General features: G+C 39.1%; 1 protein-coding gene across 1 annotated transcript in view; it reads right to left on the bottom strand.

The window, feature by feature from the left end:
• Positions 1-21,546, bottom strand: part of BMPR2 (bone morphogenetic protein receptor type 2) — a 112,201-nt gene that overhangs the window by 28,253 nt on the left and 62,402 nt on the right. The gene's annotated exons all lie outside the window — the stretch shown is intronic.

Genomic DNA, 21,546 nt, shown 5'->3' with positions numbered 1-21,546 from the left:
TTTCCTGATATCAATCAGGTTTGTAACCTTTACAAGTTTTTTAAATTATTTTTCCCAGAATGAAAATCTCAAAAAAGTTTGCTAATAATGCTGCAAATGTGATGAATACTGAATGTTTTGTATTCAAGTATCTACAACATATATTAGATACAAGTCCATTTGTGCAAATATTTCAAAACACTTCGGGGTTTTGATTTGTTTCGTGCCAGTGCTCAGGTAATTTTTAGCATAATTCTCACTCCTTAATTCACAAAGAGAGAGAGACATCTCCACAGACTGCAGCAGAATATCAAGAAACCTGAAACAACAATAAAACACTAACCAAAACTAAATAACTACTGTTATTGAGCCTTTTTTAAAATAACATTTGATTTTTGTCAAAATGCAAGTATCTTGCTTTCTCTCCCCCCCCCGCCAGAGGGGGAAAAAGCTTTCATGAAAAAATTTGTTAGTGTCTTGAATGGTTAGCTTAATGCTTCTCCACCTCAGACCCCAGTCTTGCTTCTTGCACGTATATAAAAATTCAGCCACTTTAATATAAAAATTTATTACTGCAGATATTCCTCTGATGTCAGAATCACTGGAATGTGGCACTACAAGACCTCATTTACTTTGGCTTCAAAACCAAGTTTGGGAACTATGTTTAAACTTGTCTTATATATTGCTAAAAGTACTCCTTAAAATACTGTAATGAGACCTAACTATGCTAAAACCACAAAATATAAAATGCACACAAGGCTTAAACATTGGGTACGTTTTTAGGTGAGACTGAAATACAGTTTACCCCAGTCTATACTAGCTGAATAAACTGACAAATTCAGTTTGCTTGAACTGCATTTAAAAGAAATTAAACATGATTCACTTATTCCAATTGCCAGTGTGGACAGACACAAGAGAACCAGATAAGAAGAGAAAGCAAATTTAAACGACAACAGCTTCCATTTTTACATAACCATAATGGTAAGAGGAAATAATAAGAAGCTAGTAAAACAAAATACCAGAGAGAGTTTCAGCTGGTATAGAAGTATGTGAAAAATCACCCACCAAAAATAACATGCAGCTCATATCTGATAAACCCTTTAAATAAGAGGGAGCTTGTGATAATCACACCACCATGAAATTTCAATGTGTTTCGTCAAAAGAAATACCATCACTACTGGTTTTGGTAAAATAAGTTTCACTAAGAAAATAAGCTATTGCCACAGAGCACTGTACGATGGAATACAAGTTGTGACTTTCATTGCAAGGAGATTAAAAGACACAAGTTACAATTCTCATATAAATTATGAATTCAAAACATATACATACATACATATATATTAAAAACACAACATCATAAAGGAAACTAATATCATACAAATCTATATGAAATATTACACAAGTGTAAGAAGCTGAATAATTGCTGGCAGGGAAATCATAATTTTGACTTTCATATTTTTGTGAATGGAATTTATGTTTTATTGGCTTATCTTTTAAAATACATATTAAATGTGGTGGGGTTTGCATCAGTTCAAGATAGTGTCTAGCGTGTACTAAGAAAACTCAGGTTTTGAGCGGCTGGGCTTTTTGCTATAATCTCAGCTGCATTTTCTTTGACCACGCAACTATAGTGCAGCCATTTACAACCTTCCCATTGCTAAATATACAGTAATCGTTTCCACTACTGTTTGCCAAATGCTATCTAATGCCTCAGTTCGATTGCTCTATTTTAGTTCTTCTTACAATCAAAGGGTTAACAACATGCCTCCATCGTGAGGGCCCTCCTCTACCCTGGAACAGGATTTTGCTGTTCCTCCACTCCTAGCATGGCCCAGGTCGAGGGCATCCTGAGCAACAGGGGCTATTTTAGCAGCTCTGGCTGCAATAGCACACTTGCTCTTTCTCCTGTTAGAAGCTTGTGAATGGTGGCATTATGCAGGCTGGAGAGCTACTAGAAAATCTCCAAATAACAGTTTTGTGGCAATCAGCAGTAGAAAAGCATGCAGAGAAAAAGGATCGTTGCTTTCTTGTTCCTTGATGGACCATCCCCTCTGGAGGCTTTTTATCTTTAGTGGGTAGCTGTGCAGCCACCTCCTAACCTCAAAGAACTTCCCTGGCCTTCAACAGGAAAGAACGTTCTACTTTTTTTTTAAGCAGGGTTGTTTCTTAACAAATCTTAGATGGGCTTATCTTGAACCAATTTCTAATTCTTATAAACATTTTAAAATAATGTTGTCAACATTCCAACAGCCAGGTCAGTCCTATAGTGTGAGTTACTACTGTCAGGTTGTTGAGCAACATTTATAAATTTAAGAATAAATACAAATTTCTTAATAAGGGTAACTGAACATCTCGATGGAGTGGTAATGTGCAGCTCAAAACAATATGAGTGGGTAAAATCCTGCATATGATGGCCAGTCATTTCCAAGCAAGGACATTTTTACTATCTTTTACCTGCAAATCTACATAAAAGGAAAAGCACAAAACAAACACAATAACAAAAAGCCCAGATGGCCCCAAAAACCCCACAAAAAGTATTATTTCTATCTGCCCTCTATCTGCTTTGTATGACTAATAACTTTTGATGGTGTCAGATTATCAATCTTTCTTAAACAGAACAAAAAGGATATGTCACCTATCGACCCAGTTTTAAACCCTTCCAAAGCTTAACAAGACTCTTACTAACTAATTCATTTCTTCAATCCATCTCTTTCTTTGGATATATTTCATCTTTAGCCTTTTACACCAGCTGCTGGCTTGCCTTTAAATGCCTAGATGAGAAATGCTAGCAAAGCCAAAACCAGATAGGACCTCTCAACGCATTTGCAGAAGTTCACATTTCCTCTTTTACCTACTCTTAAGTAAAATAATACATATTTTATATATACATATACATATGCACACAAGCCGTATTTCTTTTGGTATTATTTGGAGATGCATTTCAACTAACTCACCAAAAGGCACATCAGTGTGGGTCAATAAAAGTAATTACTGACCTTTAAGCAAGCCACTTTTTAAATAAGAATGAAAATACACATGTATACAAATTTCTTTTCAGGTTTTCTTCCATGAATTTATAGTCCTGTCTGGAACAACCACGACTCCTTTAGATTAGGAAATTCAACATGAAAGTTTATTTGATATTACACTTCCTATCAGTAGCTCCAGATGCATCACAGAGCACAGACAAAATTTTCTGAAGTAAGACTTTGTTGGTCTCAAACTGTTAACAACCCCATCCCCAAATCAGTGGACTCCGCTTTTAAAGTTTATTTACAATGACAAGACACCTGCCCTACAGCTTCAGTATTTTTTCATCATGTCATAGTATGGCTGAGCTTAAACATGCATGACCAGTATTCAACAATCTCATTTGAGTTTTTGGGATCATTACCAATATTTGGGTATTTCTTTAGTGACAAATACAAACTGAACGAAAAACAAACTGTCCAATGCTGGCTTCAAATTTCAGACTGGGAACACTGGTATCTCAATATTATTCCCAAACCAACGTATAGCATAAAAAAAACCCCAATAGCGTATGCTGGGCAGAATTTGCTGCAGACTCTTGAAAATCCAATGATTAAGGAGTTGACTGCTGAACCAAATTCTACGCACTCTTGTACACAGGAGATATCAGCAAAGCTTCCTCAAGTTTATGTTACTGTAACTGAAAGCAGAGGTTAGCATAGTTGCTTGTTTCACTGCTATTTATATGCGGGGCTTTTATTTCCAATTTCCACTTAGGCTCCCCGATCAAAAACAAAATCTGCCAAAAGAAAAAATTAAAACCAATAGAAACTGTTGTAAGGCCCAAAACACCTTAAAAGCCAACTTCTTATCCCATTTGGATGTGAAAGGGAGAGCACCACTCACAGGGCTACCGACTCTTCAAAGAGCAGTGTGAGGATGCCATTTAGAAGGCACCCAGCACGTAGATGCTTCTATGTTGAAACATTTCTGCCATTAATTCTGATACTAGTCAACATTTTTCTAAAGTCCACCAATCCCATCACAGAGAAATATCACAGCAAATAGTATAAATCATTGTCTTTTTTTTTTTTTTTTTTTTTTTTTTTAAATAAGAAAAAGAACGACTCATTAATACAGAGACGACCTCTTCTGGCTGGGGAGCAGCTGGTAACGAATAAGCCACAGTTCCCAGAAGCGTCCTGACCTCACCATCAATAAAGAGCTTGTTTTTGGGTTCCAAAACCCCGAGTACAACAGCTCCTGTGTACGGAGAGAATTTTGTCAAAGGTACACACAAATAACTGAGAATGCATTTCAGAGCAAACTGTGAAGGGGAATGCTCCTAGTACACACTTAGAAGTGAGTCATCTGGCTGAACCCAGCCCTGCACTTCGGATACTCCCTGCAGGCACTTCTACCACATTAGGGATTTCTCTGTCTTCTCTCAGGCATCACTGCCATAATAGTTTCCAAACACTTATACAATATCTTTAGTAAATTAATTTTTTAAAATTAGTTTCCATATTGCCACACATGGAGGTTGTCTACTGCTGCCTTCCTAACCTTCCCCAGGAATGACACCGAAGGAAGAATGCCGACAGTGCTAATGGCATCACGAGGAACAATATTTTTCCTTCAAATTAACTTTTCCACTGTAAACATAAGCTTGTAATATTGATTAATGCAAAAGTATTCCAATCTGTGCCTCTGCTTGAAAAAGCCGCTTCTTTTATTTCTCTGTAATTTAACCTTCAAAATGAAAGCCTCTTTTGTATGCTTCCTCTTTCTGTATTTAAAAATTAGCATTTACCCTATTACCACAGAACATTTTGAGAAATCAAAGAAAACTGAGACAAAACTAGGTAACAACGGCCAATAGCAAAACAGTCTGTAAACATTACAGAACTCTTCCCTGGGAGCCAGAAAGAGGACGCGCGATTCCTGTACCTTCCTTTCCCATCAGTAAATACTGCAAAACCTGCAGACAGCTACCCCCTTGTCCCCCCAGCCCAATATATCTTCCCTCTGTGGCCGCTCCAGATAGAGCATCAACTACCCACCACTACCAACGTTACTGCATCACTTCAAGCACCAAAGTCTGTGCTGTGAAGATAAAATATTCCAGCCCTGGAATATTTTACCCTGACGAACTGCGAGGAACCCATGCAGAGTTTTCACGTTTCCTACATCACCGTTCAGCAGACTGTTGCCCCTGATACTATTACTAAAATTACAAGGTATGAAGTGAATGGAGTGGGAAATGAGGAGAAGGAAGGATAGTCTCCTCCTTATAGCAGCTGAAAGCTGTCCTGAAAACTCCTCTCTACCTCTATACCAAAGGTGCTACACCATGATGGCCACAGAGCTCCCTGGGACACCGTAGAGATCACGGTTACGATGCAACGTCTTAAGACAGACATGAGGAAAGGCAGTGAGTGTTAGCCATGTTGAAAAACTAGGAATCCCATGGGAAAAAATTTGACTGTGTAATTAAAGGCTGTATCACAACACAAACACACACAAGGAGATGGCCTTAAAAATGGGAAAGCAATGACGTTGTTTCCTTTTAATCTTTAAATGTCTGAATGTGAAACCTTAGGCTTTGAAATGTTTCAATGCTACATACTTATATCGGGGTGATCATATAATAACGGACATTTGCACATAAATTTCCACCAGATCTCTATATTGCTATTAAAGCTTTTCATTCAATTTTTAGAAATCTGCCTACTCTTCATGTAAATGACTCACAGCTGTGTATCTGTCACACAGTAGTAAATAATTCCAGAAAATATATGTGTGTATTTAAGTTTAGATAAGCATTGTATAAAAACATTTTAGAGAAACACACAATTATTCTATATAACGAAAATCAGTGTTAAAAATAATTACCTATGTTCCCACAGAATTTCTGGTATCAATATATCAGAAGCCAAGTGGTCTTACAGCTGATAGGTACCAAAATATTAATATTTATTTAAATTGCCATATCACCAAGTAAGTAGCAATGTTAGTCTCCAATAAATAAGGAAAACACCATCCTTTAACCTGCACAGCACCACAGTAACATCTGATTCTTCAAAACAACTACAGCTGTATGGACTCCGATCAAACTCAGTAAAATTACACAGGGACTCAAAGATCTGCCCATACAGATCGCTTTAAAAGAAACAGTCTTCACGCCATCCTACAACTATTTCTTTGATGTGATTGATTCAATATGTTCATTGCCAATCTGTTGCAGAAGTTGCTTTTCCATTAAGGAATCTTAATGATACTGAGGATGAGATCAGAAGCATGAGAGAAACCTTACGGTTCAGTCACCAGCACAGCGCGAGATGGAAGGCTGAAGTGTGGGGACAATATGGCCTTCAGCTGCAGATGACTGCAAATATGCTCTGCAGATTGGAAAAGTGACTTTTCAAGTATAATTAATTCTACTTGCTTTTAAAGTCGCATTTCTTTTCACAGCGGCCCTGCACAACTTTCATGACAGCGATAAGATCTCGGTCCTTTGAAAAAACATACAATTAGCAATCTTTTCCAAGGGCTCACAGATCTCAATCACAAGCTGTTTATCTGTTCTGTCTACACATAGCTTACATCAAACATGTCCTAGGAATCCTCCATAAAGTGTAAAATAAGCCCTCATCCCTTACTGCTTCCTAGCAGCGCATTCCAACCAAACCAAAACACCTCATCAGGTCTTTTTTCTCCTCTTTTCTAGACAGTAATCAACATTTCTTTCCAACCAACTGACCGCTACCTCATTCCTGATCCACTGTCCTGCAGCAAGAAAGCTCAGTCTTCCTTACGGTAGAGCAAATGACAAGAAAGCCTCCAATATAAACACTATACCAAAATGACTCGAACTATTTAAAGGAAATCTTAAATTCATTCAGTGCAGGGAAGAAAACGTGAAAGAAAAAAAAATAAGCAGAGAACTTGCAACGATGAAATATGTTAGTAGCCTTTTAGATACCATGGACATAGGTCAGACTTTCATATATGCAAACAAGAATCCCAATCACAGAGCCTTAACACCAATTTAACTAAATGCACTTAAACCCACATTTTTAGTTAAGCTGGAACTACAAGGTCAGAATACCTTAAAGTTACATTCTACAGACCTCTACAATGAACTTCAACAGGAGCTATTGCCAGTTTTCCATTAAACCTATGCATAGCTGAGAACGATGAAAGGAAAAAAATAGCATTTCCTAAACAACTTTTGCTGTTCATCTAAGCTTTTATAGGTGCATGTTTTAAAACAACTATTATCTTAATTCTGATTTATGAGCCCATAAATTTGAAGTGAGGCTGCATCCTTCTGTAGGCGCTTGACAAATTATTAATCAAATTAAAACCCATGTCCAAATTTTGTCATAAGATAGTATAAATTGTAACTATCTGATACTTAAACCAAAGTTAAGGTAAGGAACACTATTTCACATACAATTTTTGAAGGCATCTGAATGCACAAGGAGGTTAGCAAGGAAACTTCTACGGAAAAGGACTGAGCACTCGGTGCTCACGCAGATGAAAAGCACAATGGGAACTGTATTTTTCGTGGGAGACGGTGCAACATTCTTTAACAAAATAATCCTGCCAACCAGTAACCCTAAGGCAATTTTCTTCCATAACTGCAAATAGATGTGTTTTCCCTGGACTTAAGAGCAAATCCCTGGTTTCTAGTCTACTGGCTTAGATGAAGCAGAAAATTTGCACTTAGTTCCAATCGTTCCATTATTTGAAGAAAAGATATAAACAGTCACCAATATGTTTCCACTTTGCACTTAGCATCACCATATTTGACTGATTTCAAATTTTTATAGAAAATCTTATATACTCATTGTCATGAAGCGTCCTTTGTGACGCACCTTCTCATGTTTTTTCCACATCAGGAGAGCTAAAATTTTAATTCATTTTTCACGTAATCACATCACTGTATGGAACCTGGGCTGCAAGAAAGTGCCAGGCTCTCATGAGATTTGCAGTAACATCACGACCTGGCAACGATGCATCACAGATCCTGTCTGCCTCCTCAGAGAACGCCTCAAAACGTCGTACAAATTTAAAATTTATTTTCCATAACATGCTCCAGAGGAATCCTGCTACAGCTAGAAGTCAGTCATTCGTGATGGCAGAGTTTCAGTGGGCAGATCTCTCTAAAAATTTGCTGTCAGAAAACACAGTCTGGATTTGAGCTTTCTGGGCTTTGTCTGAAAGAGGAGGGCTCCCTCGCTGCCCCTGCGGCCAGGTGGTCCGAATCCCTGCCGGCGCCTCCGTCCTCCTCTGGGGTAACCAAGCACCCGATCCGGAGCCAGGCTGTGGTTATTGGATTCACCTTTTTTGTTTGTTTTGAAAACTGAAGGCTGCACGGATACATGAAACTTAAAAATTAAGCATGCGTGGTAATTTCTTTGCCAGAGAAGTGGGTTATGCAATCCCTAATGGCTCTTTCTTTGATGACTAGATACAGAGAGGTGAATTAGCAGCTTGTCACGTTTGTACAGAAGTAACTCCTGAGCTGATAAAAACCCAACACAACTTCTCTTCCTGCCTTTTATTCTCTGAGTTCCGGCATCTTCAGTGTAATTTCTAAACCTACTGAATAGACCCTTATAATCATGATGTATGTAAAATGAATAGCAATTCAAAAACAAAACCAAATTTAGATTATCTTTCTGAAGTTCCCTATGTATCGATAAATACTTGGTTACTACAGAGATAAAAGAAATACCTTGCTTCTCTAGGCAAACTGCATTTGAGTACACCTCAACCTTGCCTTCAAGCTTAATGGAAAGCTAATTTGGGCACTTAACCGCATACTGGGGACATCTTCTATATTGAAATAAAATAGTCAGGAAAATGTTGGGGTTTTTTTTTAAAAAAAAAGGCTGAAAAAACCCATTTACATTATCCCCTTATATTGATCTTAGACCAATGGGACTTCCTCCTTATCAAACCCAATGGTAACACCAGCTTTAACATAACAGCCCTCTTCCAGCCTCTGTAAAAACACTGGATCAAAAAATGCATGTGCTGCAACGGAAAAAATAAGTACTTCAGAAAACCTCTTTAAAGCTATTTTGAGGTATTTTACATCCAACAGGCTCAATAGCTAAATATTTCAGTGTTTGTAATGTTCCCAGGCACTAAAAATAGAGCCCCAAAATGACATCAAACCACTAAACCACCTATTTTTATACGGGTGAGCAAACAAACAAAATCCCCCAACTCCCCAAATCTTTTAGAAAAGGTAGCTCTGATCCTGTGTTCCTGCATTTTTCATGTCTTCGAGAGCTCTGAAGCCCAGGAATGCTGTCTACCAATCAATCGGTCCTGCTCCCCTTGCTCCTACAAACCCATGTGCCCCCCTTGCCAGCAATCTCCTCAGTGGGAAGGCTGGGCCAAGCCCAAGCAGCGCGGGGAGGCAGGGCCTGCCCAAGCAGGCACTTGCTGCGCGCACCCTGGAGGAGCGCCGGAGCGGTGGGTGTCTCTGTTTATGGTCGGCGGAGTCAGCCATGGTGGAGAGGTGCGACGCTGCTTCCGCCCACCGCCAGCTCTGTGCTCCCCGCTCCTGTGCTTCTCTGCGGGCAGGTACAAGGAGGACCAATGTCCTGCCAATAAAGCTGCACATCTCTGACTGATGTTCAGGAATATTTGTTTCCTGTCAACCTTAGCAAGATGCAATGAAATACGAACTGATTTAACAGATGTGGGTGTACAGGGTCTTCGTTCCAAAAGAATTTCCCTAAACGTGCCACAAAATCTGAATTATAGCACAATTTTAGGCGACTAACCTGTTCAAGTAAAAACCCAAGATGAATACAAACAGATAGCGTGAGAACGAGTTCTGACAAAACCTTCCATTACACTTCTGGATTATGTCCTAGTACTTCAGGTTTAATGTCCTAAATCAGCTTAATACTGTAATCCTCAAGCATAGCACATATTTTAGTACTAAAACTTAGCTCTTCCTACTTGCTTTAATTCAGTAACATTTTTCTATACTTTCAGTACAACTCAGTATAGCATACATTCTTGTACATAAAAGGTTTTGTAATTTTAAATTTGAACACATGTGCCACAGAGCTGTGAGTTAAACCTGTCTGACATTTTAGAAACATTCATGGTTACTAAAGACTGTGTTTGGCTAATGCCAACTCAAACACCACCTGTGGTATTCCAAAAGGTATGCATCTGCTCCAGCTCTTCCTATCATGGTTTAGAAGGACAAAGTCTAACATGAAAGTACATGTCCCATTTTCCCATGAATCCTCCCTCATACTCCCCTGTTTTTCCCAGTCGTCTTCTCTACATGGCTATATAATTTCTAACTTTTACCAGATTCTCTTTTTAGGACTTCAAAAATATTTTTAAAGTCCTTTGTAACTTTAAGACAACAATAATCATTACATTTCCCCAGCCTCTAACATTGTACTGGTTGGTCTTACCAGGTATTTCCCAGATGAAATTATTGTTAGAAGGAATTGAGTGATGAAGCAGAAAGCGGGAAGTTGGGGCCAGCCAAAAATCCCCCTCCTCCAGGGTCCTCGAGGAACGCAGTGAACTGTATCTTCCCTTCTTTTCCTCAAGACCTTCGGCACTCTCAGTCAGTCAGCACCAGTGTCTCTCAGTCTCTCTCTCACTCCCGTTGCTCATTCAGCTCCCACCCAGCACAGCACCATCACTGAAGACACTGCTCTCCCTCTGCTGCGATCCCCCGTGTCCATCCCAGTGAGCAGAGGCCGCCAGCGGAGCAGCTGAACCTCTCCTGGTTCCTGCTGAAAGCTGTCTCTCCTCCCCAGCTGAGAGGCCTCAGCAAGGGCTATTTTCCTCCATCCCTATCCTTGCTTAAATGGAGATTCGGCTGGCTTCTGGGCCTCCTTCTCAAAGATACTTCACAGACATGAGATGCAGCTATTTGGGGACGTCCTGAAGCAGCAGGAAATTAAGGACAGAAAAGGCTGTAGAAGCCTGACAAGCCCAACAGAGCCGTCAGGAGGAGACAGAGGCATGGCCGGCACTCAGCAGGGCGGAAGCTGAAACAGCGAAACGGCCCGGTGAGGAGAAAGGCTTTAACCTCAGGAGGACCCCAGAGAGATCAATAGTCTCCACTGACACGCAGCTTCTGTTTCCAAGGCATCAGCTGGAGTGGCCTTCTTCAAACAGATAACTGCATCTTGTATGAGGGCACACCAGTGCATATGTTAAATATGCGTAAATGCATTTTTTTCCTTAAGGAAAGAAAAATTTTCCAGAACTTGAAATATAAAGCAAAGAGAAACTTGGGTTCTGTTTCTGGCTCTGATATAGAGCAGCTTGATCTCAGGTAGGTTACTTTGTTTCTTTGTGCTTTACGTTAGCCAGTTATTTAATGGGGAAAACAGTACCTTCCCTAACTTCAAAGCTTATTCTGATTATTTTAAAATAACATGAAGATGAAAAAGGCAATAATGATAAATAGTAATCCTTAGTTTGCACTTATGCAAAATCCTTCTACAGATCTAAGTACTTGACTTCAGATGAAATACAGACATCGTTTGATGTTCATTTCTCGCAGTGCGAGTGCCAGCTCAAGCACCCCTTGCCTCCTACTCCCCGGTGCCGGCTCCAGCCCAGCGGTGCCCTGACAGCTGTGCTGTACAACCGCGGTTACGCCGAGCAGGGAACTGGGTACGAAAGCCAGCGGGGGAGACCACGGGAGGGGAGGAAGGACGATATCTACGGCAACACCCCTGCCAAAACAAATACACATCAACCAAGTACAAAGGCTGGTATCAAAGCTATCAATTCGTGTTACACCGTGGGCATATGAGAAATACAGCTGACTTCACTTGTAGAACACGTTCTGTCTGCCCTACAGTAACAAATTTGTTTCAAACCAGGAATAAATATTTCAACACAAATCTGAATAGGTTACGGGGAGACATTTCATAATCCTATGGAACTGATTTGCTAACGATGTTGGAATCTGTGTGATTGCTAGACTAATTTCACAGATTGAAAAAAACTTTTACATATTGAATGATACAGCTTCTGTAACTGTTCTACTTCAAACATATTTTCAATGTAATCAAAAACTTTCTTAAATCAATCCCTGCAGTTGTCACAGCCCTGAGCATTGGTTTCAGCTGTTTTAATGATGCTGTACAATTAAACTTAAGGCTGAGATTAAGATCTTCACAAGACACTTATTTACACAAATACTGTAGAAATTAGAATGGGAAAAGCAGCCTTTAAAAAAATGAATACAAAGAAGGCTTCTGTCAAATCTGATTTACTCAAATCCTGAGCGTACCATGAAATCCTGTTAAATGAATGGCAAAAACCTCAGGCCCCATTAAACAAATAGAAATCTTTTTTGTGAAACAACGAAATAAAATGAAACTTGAGACTGACTCCTTCCTTACAGGTGTTTCTGCTTTAACACATCACAAAATACAAGCAGTCATAGCCAAGGTTTTCAAATGATTCTTCTGGTTCCCAAGTGGACACCATCAAAGCATTTCTAGATTTTAGCAGAGACACTGTGAAATTTGCCCACTTCTAATACATACTTGTTTGGTCACCCAAAATTTAAGACACCCCCAATCACTAGTCTTCTGAAATTTTTTGCCCATCGTTCTCACGCTACTCTTAAAAAACCCTCAGATTTAGGAATATGCAATTCTATAAGCTCCATTAGAGTGAAAATGCGTAACTAGGACAAAAAAGAGGATTTATGACTGCCAATTGAAAGGGAAGACTTCAATCAACTTTACACTTTCAGCCTGCACTATGGTTTGGTGGTTGGGTTTTTTGTTTGTTTTCCTGGCTTATTCCTTCTAATGATTTGCAGGCAATCACATCAGTTATGCCTCTGAGCAGGTACCATCCTATTATTGTTTCAGAGGAGTTCTGTTTCCCAATCTATCCTTTCAAAAAGGAAATCCCAGTCTTCAATGATTTCTATGATGCTTACAAAATACACTTTTCTATTTTTCTTCCTAAACTTCCCTTTGCTCTAAGATTTCAAATCCAGGAAAGGTCTGTCAGGAGCCAGACCAGGAGCCAATAATGTAGCAAGTTGCAAGTACTTTAGCAGTTTCTACCAAACAATTAAAATATAGCTACATTACAGCTGTAAGCCGATATCCAAACTTCGAAAGGTATTTAGAAGTACATATTTGCTTCTCCAGAAGAAAAAAATTGCAGCTAACAGCACCTACCTGGTAACTATTTCATTTTATAATAATCTAGAATGAATGGAAAAGCCTGCCTTCCAATCTCATTTCAAGGACTCCATCATAACACAGGCCAGCATCGTGCCAATAGCACTTCTGGGAATAAGACACTGCTACTGACACAACCCATTACAATGATTACAAATACATTAACGCAGCGAAGACATTCACGACATGCTTCTGGCATCACCGTGGCACTGAATGTGCTACGCTATTCGTCAGGTCCTGCTTAAGCAGAAACTGTAAACGACTAAAAGAGATCATTTCAATTCTTACACAGGCTGCTAGAAAAATCTCCAAATTTACCAGTTTATAAGTGAGTTGGTGGGTGACCATAAGTTAGCCTGTAAGTGTGCAGGTATAAAACGAACATGTCTTTGATGAACGTTTGGGTGACATACGATCTCAGCTAATTAAATATTTAGCGCTGCCCTCCCCCATACTATAGGAAACTTCTGTTGCACAGCAAACATAACATGGTGACCATACAGCCAGACTCTTACTAAATACAGGACTGTGCTCACGTCCACTCCCTGCTCTGCGTAGCCTACTGCAGGTTATAAAATACTACACACTAGCTCAGTGTAGGATCAAGTTCAGCAGAGTTGGGAGAAGCTGTTCAGACTGATATCTTTGGTACGCTATTTCACTTGGTCTATTCTGGACTATTCAGTGAAACTGAGGATTCACAATTTATAAGTTTTCCCCACTAGCAAAATTTAATTATTATTGTCTTCATAACAGATATCTAACACCCCAAGACCATTATAAAAACTTTCTCCCCACAGTAGAGCTTGATGTTTTCTGTTTTAATTAAAATAATAATAATAAAAAAATCCCATTTACCTGATCTGTATAAAACCAGGAAAAATCATGTTAGCATACCTGAGCGATACAGCTGAAATCTCAAATTAGTTTAAAACCTTTCCCTTGATGCACTTTCTCCCACTGCCATTAGACACTAACTATTCTCTTAGTGCTGGGCAGAAGTAGTCTCCTATTTAACCCTCCAAAGCTGAGCAGGGTTAGCCCACATCTTCCTCAGCCCTCCCGCATTGCAAGTGTGCCTGTACAAGTACTGTTTGCAGGAGCTGCGAGGCCCGTGGACAGCATCCCTCCCAGAGCTCCTGGCACAGCGCTCAGGAGATGTGTAATGCTTTTGGTTTACGGTCTATATTTATTTCACCCACACACATTTTTAGTTTGCTCCAAAGGTGCTATGAATGGCTCTGCAGCTGGGAGTGTCTAACGTAGCTGTGTACAGTGCCCTGCTCACCCAAACCTACGTGTGGTGGTGGACGCTTCCCAGCTTCATCTGCACAGCTAACAAGTGCACGATTGATCTGCTGACAGTGCTGATGAAGGCAGAGAAGCTCGAGTTACTCTTCAGGGTCATCAAAAAACTTTTTCAAAAACCAGTTTGAATATTTTCTATATGTTCATCTGTCACTAACTTCTGGTGGGTCTGCGTGCTTTATTTCGCAATAAGTTTTCACCAAGTTTTCTCTGCTTTCCCATAGCATTGCGGAGCAGCAGTGTCTGGACTTGCATTCAAAGGAAGAACATTGCTAAGTGTAATTCACTGAGGCTTAGCTAGCATCATCCGTTTGCCTTACTCACTGCAATTATATCCTCAGAGAATAGAAATGGAGGAAAACAGAACAGCAGTTAGAATATAACCAATTTGTATTTGCTGCAGTTTAGATGCCTACCTTTCAGGAGTTCATGTTGGTGTGAATGTGGGTGGGTATTTTCTCCACCCTTGGGGGTTATTTTGTCTTGTTTCTTTGTTGGGGGGGTGGTTTGGGGTTTTGTTTCTTTTTGGGGTTTTTTTTGTGTATGTTATTTTGGTTTTGTTTTTTTAAACAGTAACACTTCCCATGTCAAAGGGACATATATATAAAAACTGTACTTGTGTTTTATGACATTTGTACTAATTCATTGAGGTTTAAAGTTCTCCTTCTGCATCCCACATCACTACTTTTACAGTGAGTTAATGCTTTAATGGGAGAAACAGTACTACGACCAAGCAACAATTATCTTAGTGGCTCCGTATAGATGGTCCAGCTGTCTAGAGCACGTATCAGCCATGTATTCCTTCAGATGCACGCATCCAGTTTGTGAACAGATTGATAGACAGGGCTCTGAACCATCATTCAAAAATAAATGGAAATACTTTGATTTGGAGTAGGAAAAAAATCACTTTCACTGCTACAGCTCCAACACTCGTACTTCCTGCCCAAGGGTTACAAAAGTGAGAAGAGCTTTTATACAGGATGCAAGGATACCTTACCCTTCCTCAAATTATATATAGTTTTGAAGTCAATATGAATGTCTGGAACAAGGAATTTTTTGCTCGTCTAAGAACATATTTACAGGCCTGCAAGCAGTTTCTAAATGAGCCTCATGCCACCCGTCTAAAAGAAGGTGAAAATCCAGGCTAAAGTCAAAAGCTGTCTTAATGTCATCCACAGATACTTCAGAAACCTTTAGAAAATAATTGGCCTGATACCAAGAAACATATATGCAATATTTTGTAGGCTCAAACTTTAAAATAAACGCATAGAACTGTAGTGCTGAAACACTGAATCCACCTCACTGGAACCTTCAAAGGAATTTAAAAGAACTGGCTATTCAGTCTCAATGCAACTTGGTATTGGATGTCTTAGAAAAAGAAGTCCTTCCTCAGACCTCTCAGAAAACGTCAAATCTCTCTTTCTACTCTAAAACAAGAAAAAAAGCTAAGGCACAAGGAAAAAAGCTTAGAAAGTCTTCACACTTCCCTCTTTCAATATCTTTCCTTGCCATTAGAAGAGATTGAATTTCTAACTTCTCCCCTTTAGACATACCTGCATAGCAAATGTTCTTCCATGAATCAATTTTGTATGGAAGTACACTATACAAATTAACTGAAATAAAGTAAAACTCGTATAAGTTAGATTTTAAGACTAATGAATATATTGATTTCTTTCAAATTGTCAAACGTGTTACAGAATAAATATCTTAGTATCCCAAAATAAAACACTGATAACCAAAACAGACTTCCAAGGAAAAAAAATGTATGGACTGTCTTCATAAATCTGATGACATTCAGTATTTAGAAAGATCCATACCTATTCTAATATTGAAAGCACAGAAGTTTAAAAAAAAAATTCTGCAGATTTCTAACAGCTGGCATTAAAAGTCAGATTTCCTATCACAAATTCAGTCCTAGTGAGAACTCTAACAAGGGAAAGTCTCTGCCACACACAAAAATAGGCACAACACTCAGTCTCCCAACTCCAATGCTTAGGTATTAGTGTCCATAGCAACACAGCACTGTTCATTTTATTTATTAAATACAAAACAGCGAAAATAATAGTAACAAATAGTATATATCAGCAACAGCTATTTCAATACATAAGGAAGGAACAATCCCAAACCTATCATGGAAAGAGAACAAGACTGCAATGTGACTGGGAAGAGTAACACCACAAAAACTTCAAGCTAAAATGAAAAGACACAAAGACAGACTCAGTATGGGTATACAGAAGTAGTTATCAATTGCGGAACTCTTTATATTTCATATAAGTCTCCTTATAACATTTCCAGGAATCCCCCTCACCCTAATCTGCCCTATTAACAACAGTAAGGTCTCTTGGTTATATAACCCACACAAATGTAAATAGACTTCTGGTATCAACTTCAATCTCTGTTTGCTTGAAGGCCTTTCAATAGTACAATTACATTCATGGGAATCTTCATCAAGATTTTAGTGAGTATACTGTCATCACCTCCTGCTTGGACAGCAACAATAGGAGTTATTTGGTCCTGAAAGCAACAGCTTTGAAAAAAACCTGCAATTGGTGTATAATCAGGAGTAACATGACCAGAAGCACACTGACGTGATGCTTTCCTGTCTGCGTTGGTTCCCCTGGATGCTCTATGAACTCTTTGTTTTTCAAGCACATGGTTTCTGTTAGCCAGAAAGCCAAAAGATCACCTCGGATCTCTGCCGCTTCAAAACAGCCCCGACACCTCAGTTCTTCAGAGATAATGGAGACACCTATAGCCAGGATGACACACGTCAGGAGCTAGATGCCCAGTTATGAAACTTCACATTCAGAACTGCAGAGTTAGCCACAGGTTCACAATTCAAATACCTGAGGCACTTACCTGAATTTGCCATTCACTTTGTTAATAAAAAGAACATAAGCCTTTCTTTGTAAGGAAAACAAATTTAAAACCCTGATTCCCAATATCCATCCACACGCAAAGATTTTGTCTGATACGGTGGAGGGAGAGAGACAAACTAGCTAACACCAAGTACAGTTCCTAACCTTTTTTATACTCCCACTAGAAGATGCTCCAACAGCACAGTTATGAAAGCAATAAAAAGAAATCAAATCACATAAAGAACAACCATTTAGTACCTATATAGAAAGATAAGCCCAGACAGCCCCGAGTTCAGGCTGACTGCAGCGCCTGCAAGCCAGACCCAACCCAGCAGCCGGGCCGGCGCGGTGCTGCCCCGCAGCCTTTGCTCCCCGGCTCGGGGGAAGGCGGCTATCTCTGCCCACCGCCTGCTCCGCACCAGCCTCTGCAGGGGCCACCCGACATCTGACTGACATAATTCCAGCTGTTATAAATGCTTTGTCTGAAAGTAATTCAAGTGTTCTTAGAAACAATTTATCACATTGTTAAAAACCAAATGCTTTATTTACCTACAGCTCCTAAGATTGTGCCAGACTGAAATATCATTAGTGTTTTACCTCCAGATAGTGTCCTCTCTGAAGATGCGCTGTATGCTATATCATAAAGAAAGGAGCCAGAAATCAATGTTAAGTAATGTATTGGATTTTCAGGATCACAATATTTTTCAGATAAAGAAAAAAATTTTACTGAAAAAGGCTTAAAAAGGAACAGTGATTAATGACCAACTCTGAAGAGCCAACGTCTTTTAATCGTCTGTCTGGACTTTCAGTCTCCTCTGAGGAGGCCGAGTTCCATCGTGCTGAGCTGTGGATGCAACTCAGGTAAGGCTGCAAAGCAGCTGGGGTAACAGAGGACTATTTGAAGTGTATGTCAAATGCCAAGAACCTAAAGCTTTCTTTCTAAATTGTATCAGTTCAAAACCAAGGGGGTAACATGTATTGGAGAAAACCGTGACATAGGATCGTATTTTTGTCAGCAAGCTTAGCACATAGGACAGAAATAAGTGAGGCTTATTGAAAATGTCTCATTAAGGAGCAAGAAAAAGCCATGAAAGGTTTTCCATGATCTAAACACTATAATGCACAGATGGGCTTAATAGTACTGAACAGCCAATAACAGACCCAATATTTATAAGCCATCTTCTGTTTTGCACTTAACAGTTCCAGTCCCAAGTCTGCCTCTTACTGTGTCAGTAGTCTGCAAACAAAGACCCGTCTGACCATTACTGTACTGGGGACAGACATAACCGGTGATGGGGTGGGAATTTATTAGTAGTAGCTGGCAGCACCTAGCAGTGCTTTATAATGGAGCTTTGCAGCGTTCTTGTTCCTTTTAATCTTAATGAATGAACATTCATTTCAACATTGTTAAAGAAAACCAGAGTAGAGCCATGCTAAAAATCAAATACGAGGAGCGCTACTAGGGTAACACCTCAGGAGAAAGGGGATTATGAGGAGCAGTGTTCTCAGCACGGCTAGCAGCTCCAGCCTGCCCAGGGAGAAAGAGCTGTAGCACTTTGAAGCTGATGTCCTCTGTCAGGAGCTGCAGCAGCGGAGAAGCCTGCGCACAGCCATTTCTGCCACTCCTGCTCACTGCAAGAAGCCTTTAGCATGACAAGACATGGAGAGGGGGGTATCAACAAAGCCAATGTGAAAATAAACGTTGTCTGAAAAAGCACAGGGACATAGACAAGTAGAACATTCACAAAACACAAATAGTGTTTTAATTTTCCTTGGTAATGACCACAACGTACAGTATCTTGGCTAATTCAGTCAGTATACTTTGTTGAGGAGAGTTACCTAAACCACATTTGCAAGTCTTCAAAGGAGAAATGCTTCTATGGCGGTGTGTAGTCTTAACTCACTCTGAAGCGTTAAGATTTACAGCACCCAGACTTAAAACTTTTGGCATGGGTGGAATAGTTATTAGAAGCCTATTACTACTACTACATCAGAAAGCCTGTCGATCCAGAATGTCCCCAAAAAGCATACGCATATGTCAGTCTGCCTTCTAGAGAGCTCCTACCTATTTCTCAAATTATCTGGGTTGTTAAATAGCAATGTAGGATTTGTTTAGAATAATGATATTGTATACATTGTATACATGTATTACATTGCATATTGCAGCATCTGAATAAACACATACAAAGTATAGCATCCTTGCCTGTTCTCCATTTTGCCTTGCGATGAGGCAAAACAATTCCTTATCGACTACCTTTTTTACTTACAGTCCAATTTTCCACTAATGCGTTCTGAAGAGTCCCATTCTTACAAGCTTTATCTACTTTTGCCTTGCGTCTATAAGGCATTCAAAATAAAGCCCCAGTGTGCACTGTCACAACAGATATCTGCTAATTACGGCATTGAATTTATTACACAACAATATTAAAGTCAAACAATATTCTGCATTCCCAGTAAATGGAAAAAATATATTTACTCTATTTGTGTTACCCAAAGATATTTGTAGATCTTTAAACTCTTAGAAGTGCATAAAACATACTAACCATAAGCAACTAATTTCCAGCAGAGATGCAAATTAGTGCCTCAAGAACTGCACATGATACAAGAATCACCTATTTACAGATATTAGTCAGCATAAAATGTATGTTTTCACTATTACTGAAGGTGGAAAAAACCCACTGATTATATTTCAGAAAATGGATGTTTCCTTTCTTCATTCTAGACCTTAAACTCTAATAAAATATTTGCTGTGTAGAACTAGAAATATGCGGGACACTTCAAAGATGACAAAGATGCAGATCAGACAATTATATCAAACGAATAAGCTAAAAGCTCTGTTCCCATCTACTTGAAGAACTGCGATCTCTAAGGACTCTAAAGTAAAATATTTTTAGCCCTCTGAAACAAAGTGCAGTTATAGTTCTAGCACTTCACAAACACACTATTGCAATGACAAGATAAAGATAAAATCCCACCTTGCATCCAAAAAGCCCTTTTTTAGATTCCAACAGATTTTTGAAAGAACTTTGCAAAGGTCCTTGTTCTCGGACCTCCAGGTCATAACACAGTACCAATTCCTGCTGGCACAGCTCTGCAGTTACCTTGTACAGCTCTCCTATCAAGTGCACTCCAAACGGCAGTTTGACAAAGCAATAGGGAATGTACTCATAAAAAAAACAAGGTGGGTTTTTTTTTGGTAAAAATAATATTTGAAATGTTTCTCCTTTTTCAAATAAACATGTTTGTTCTTATTTTATTTAACACAGTTTTTAGCATTTTGTGGGTTTGGTGCATAAACAGAAATTTTAAAACATTTCCAAACGTTTCCAAAACATTTCAATCTCAGTGCAAGTAAAACACTTCCTGACTAAACGTTTCTGTAAGAGAAAAGATTTACATGTACAGTTTTCTGTTTAAGTAGGCTTTGCCTTCACAGCTAACATTTCATATTCAGACTCCAACTGCACATCAAAGCTTTACTTTTAAATTCAGTAAAGATGCAAGTTTAATCTCAGGAGACTACGATGTCTTAGAAGTTAAAACATTAAGTGCTGCTACAAACAATCTTGAAGAGATTCTGCTTTTGATATATCCATTTCTAATGAGAATCACTGAACTGAAGTTACTCAACAAGCATTACCAGTTATCTTGGGTGACTTGCAAAACCTTCCACTGGTTCTACAGAAGCTAAGGCTTTCACTTGAATTTCTGTACAACCTTCTATACTAATTGCTTTAATATTTTGTTTGCTCCCTGCAACAACTTTCACTTCTACTTTTTCTCCCCTACATTAATCTACAATACTATCACCTTTCCCTCAGTTGCAACGACACAAGAAATAGCCTTAATTAGCACACGTTTCCAAAACGTTATCACTAAGTATTTGTAGCAATGTGCACCCTGTGTCACAACCCCCTCCACAGTTAATTCATTTCCTGTAACCAAATAAACAGCAAAAAAGAAATAATACAAGAATTTCTTTTAAACATGCATCAAATTTCAGACAGAAAGGCAACTGAAGGTTCAAGAAAACACACATTTGTCAATACCTGGCCAAAAATCCAAAATATTTCATCATTATGTCAGTATCTTAAAGAATTATTCTCAATAAAAACCCACTTTTTGTTTTTCCCCTCTATTAGCTGTTCCACATATAATCTCTTTTAACAGAGATACATATTTAGAAATCTCCATGCGCATTCAGCTGG

This window comes from Nipponia nippon, unplaced genomic scaffold (assembly GCF_047370975.1).
Source record: "Nipponia nippon isolate SJK-2023a ecotype South Korea unplaced genomic scaffold, ASM4737097v1 scaffold_5, whole genome shotgun sequence".
NCBI classification, from domain to species: domain Eukaryota; kingdom Metazoa; phylum Chordata; class Aves; order Pelecaniformes; family Threskiornithidae; genus Nipponia; species Nipponia nippon.
The sequence above is the reverse complement of the archived record's forward strand: the minus strand, read 5'-3'. Positions and strand labels throughout refer to the sequence as shown.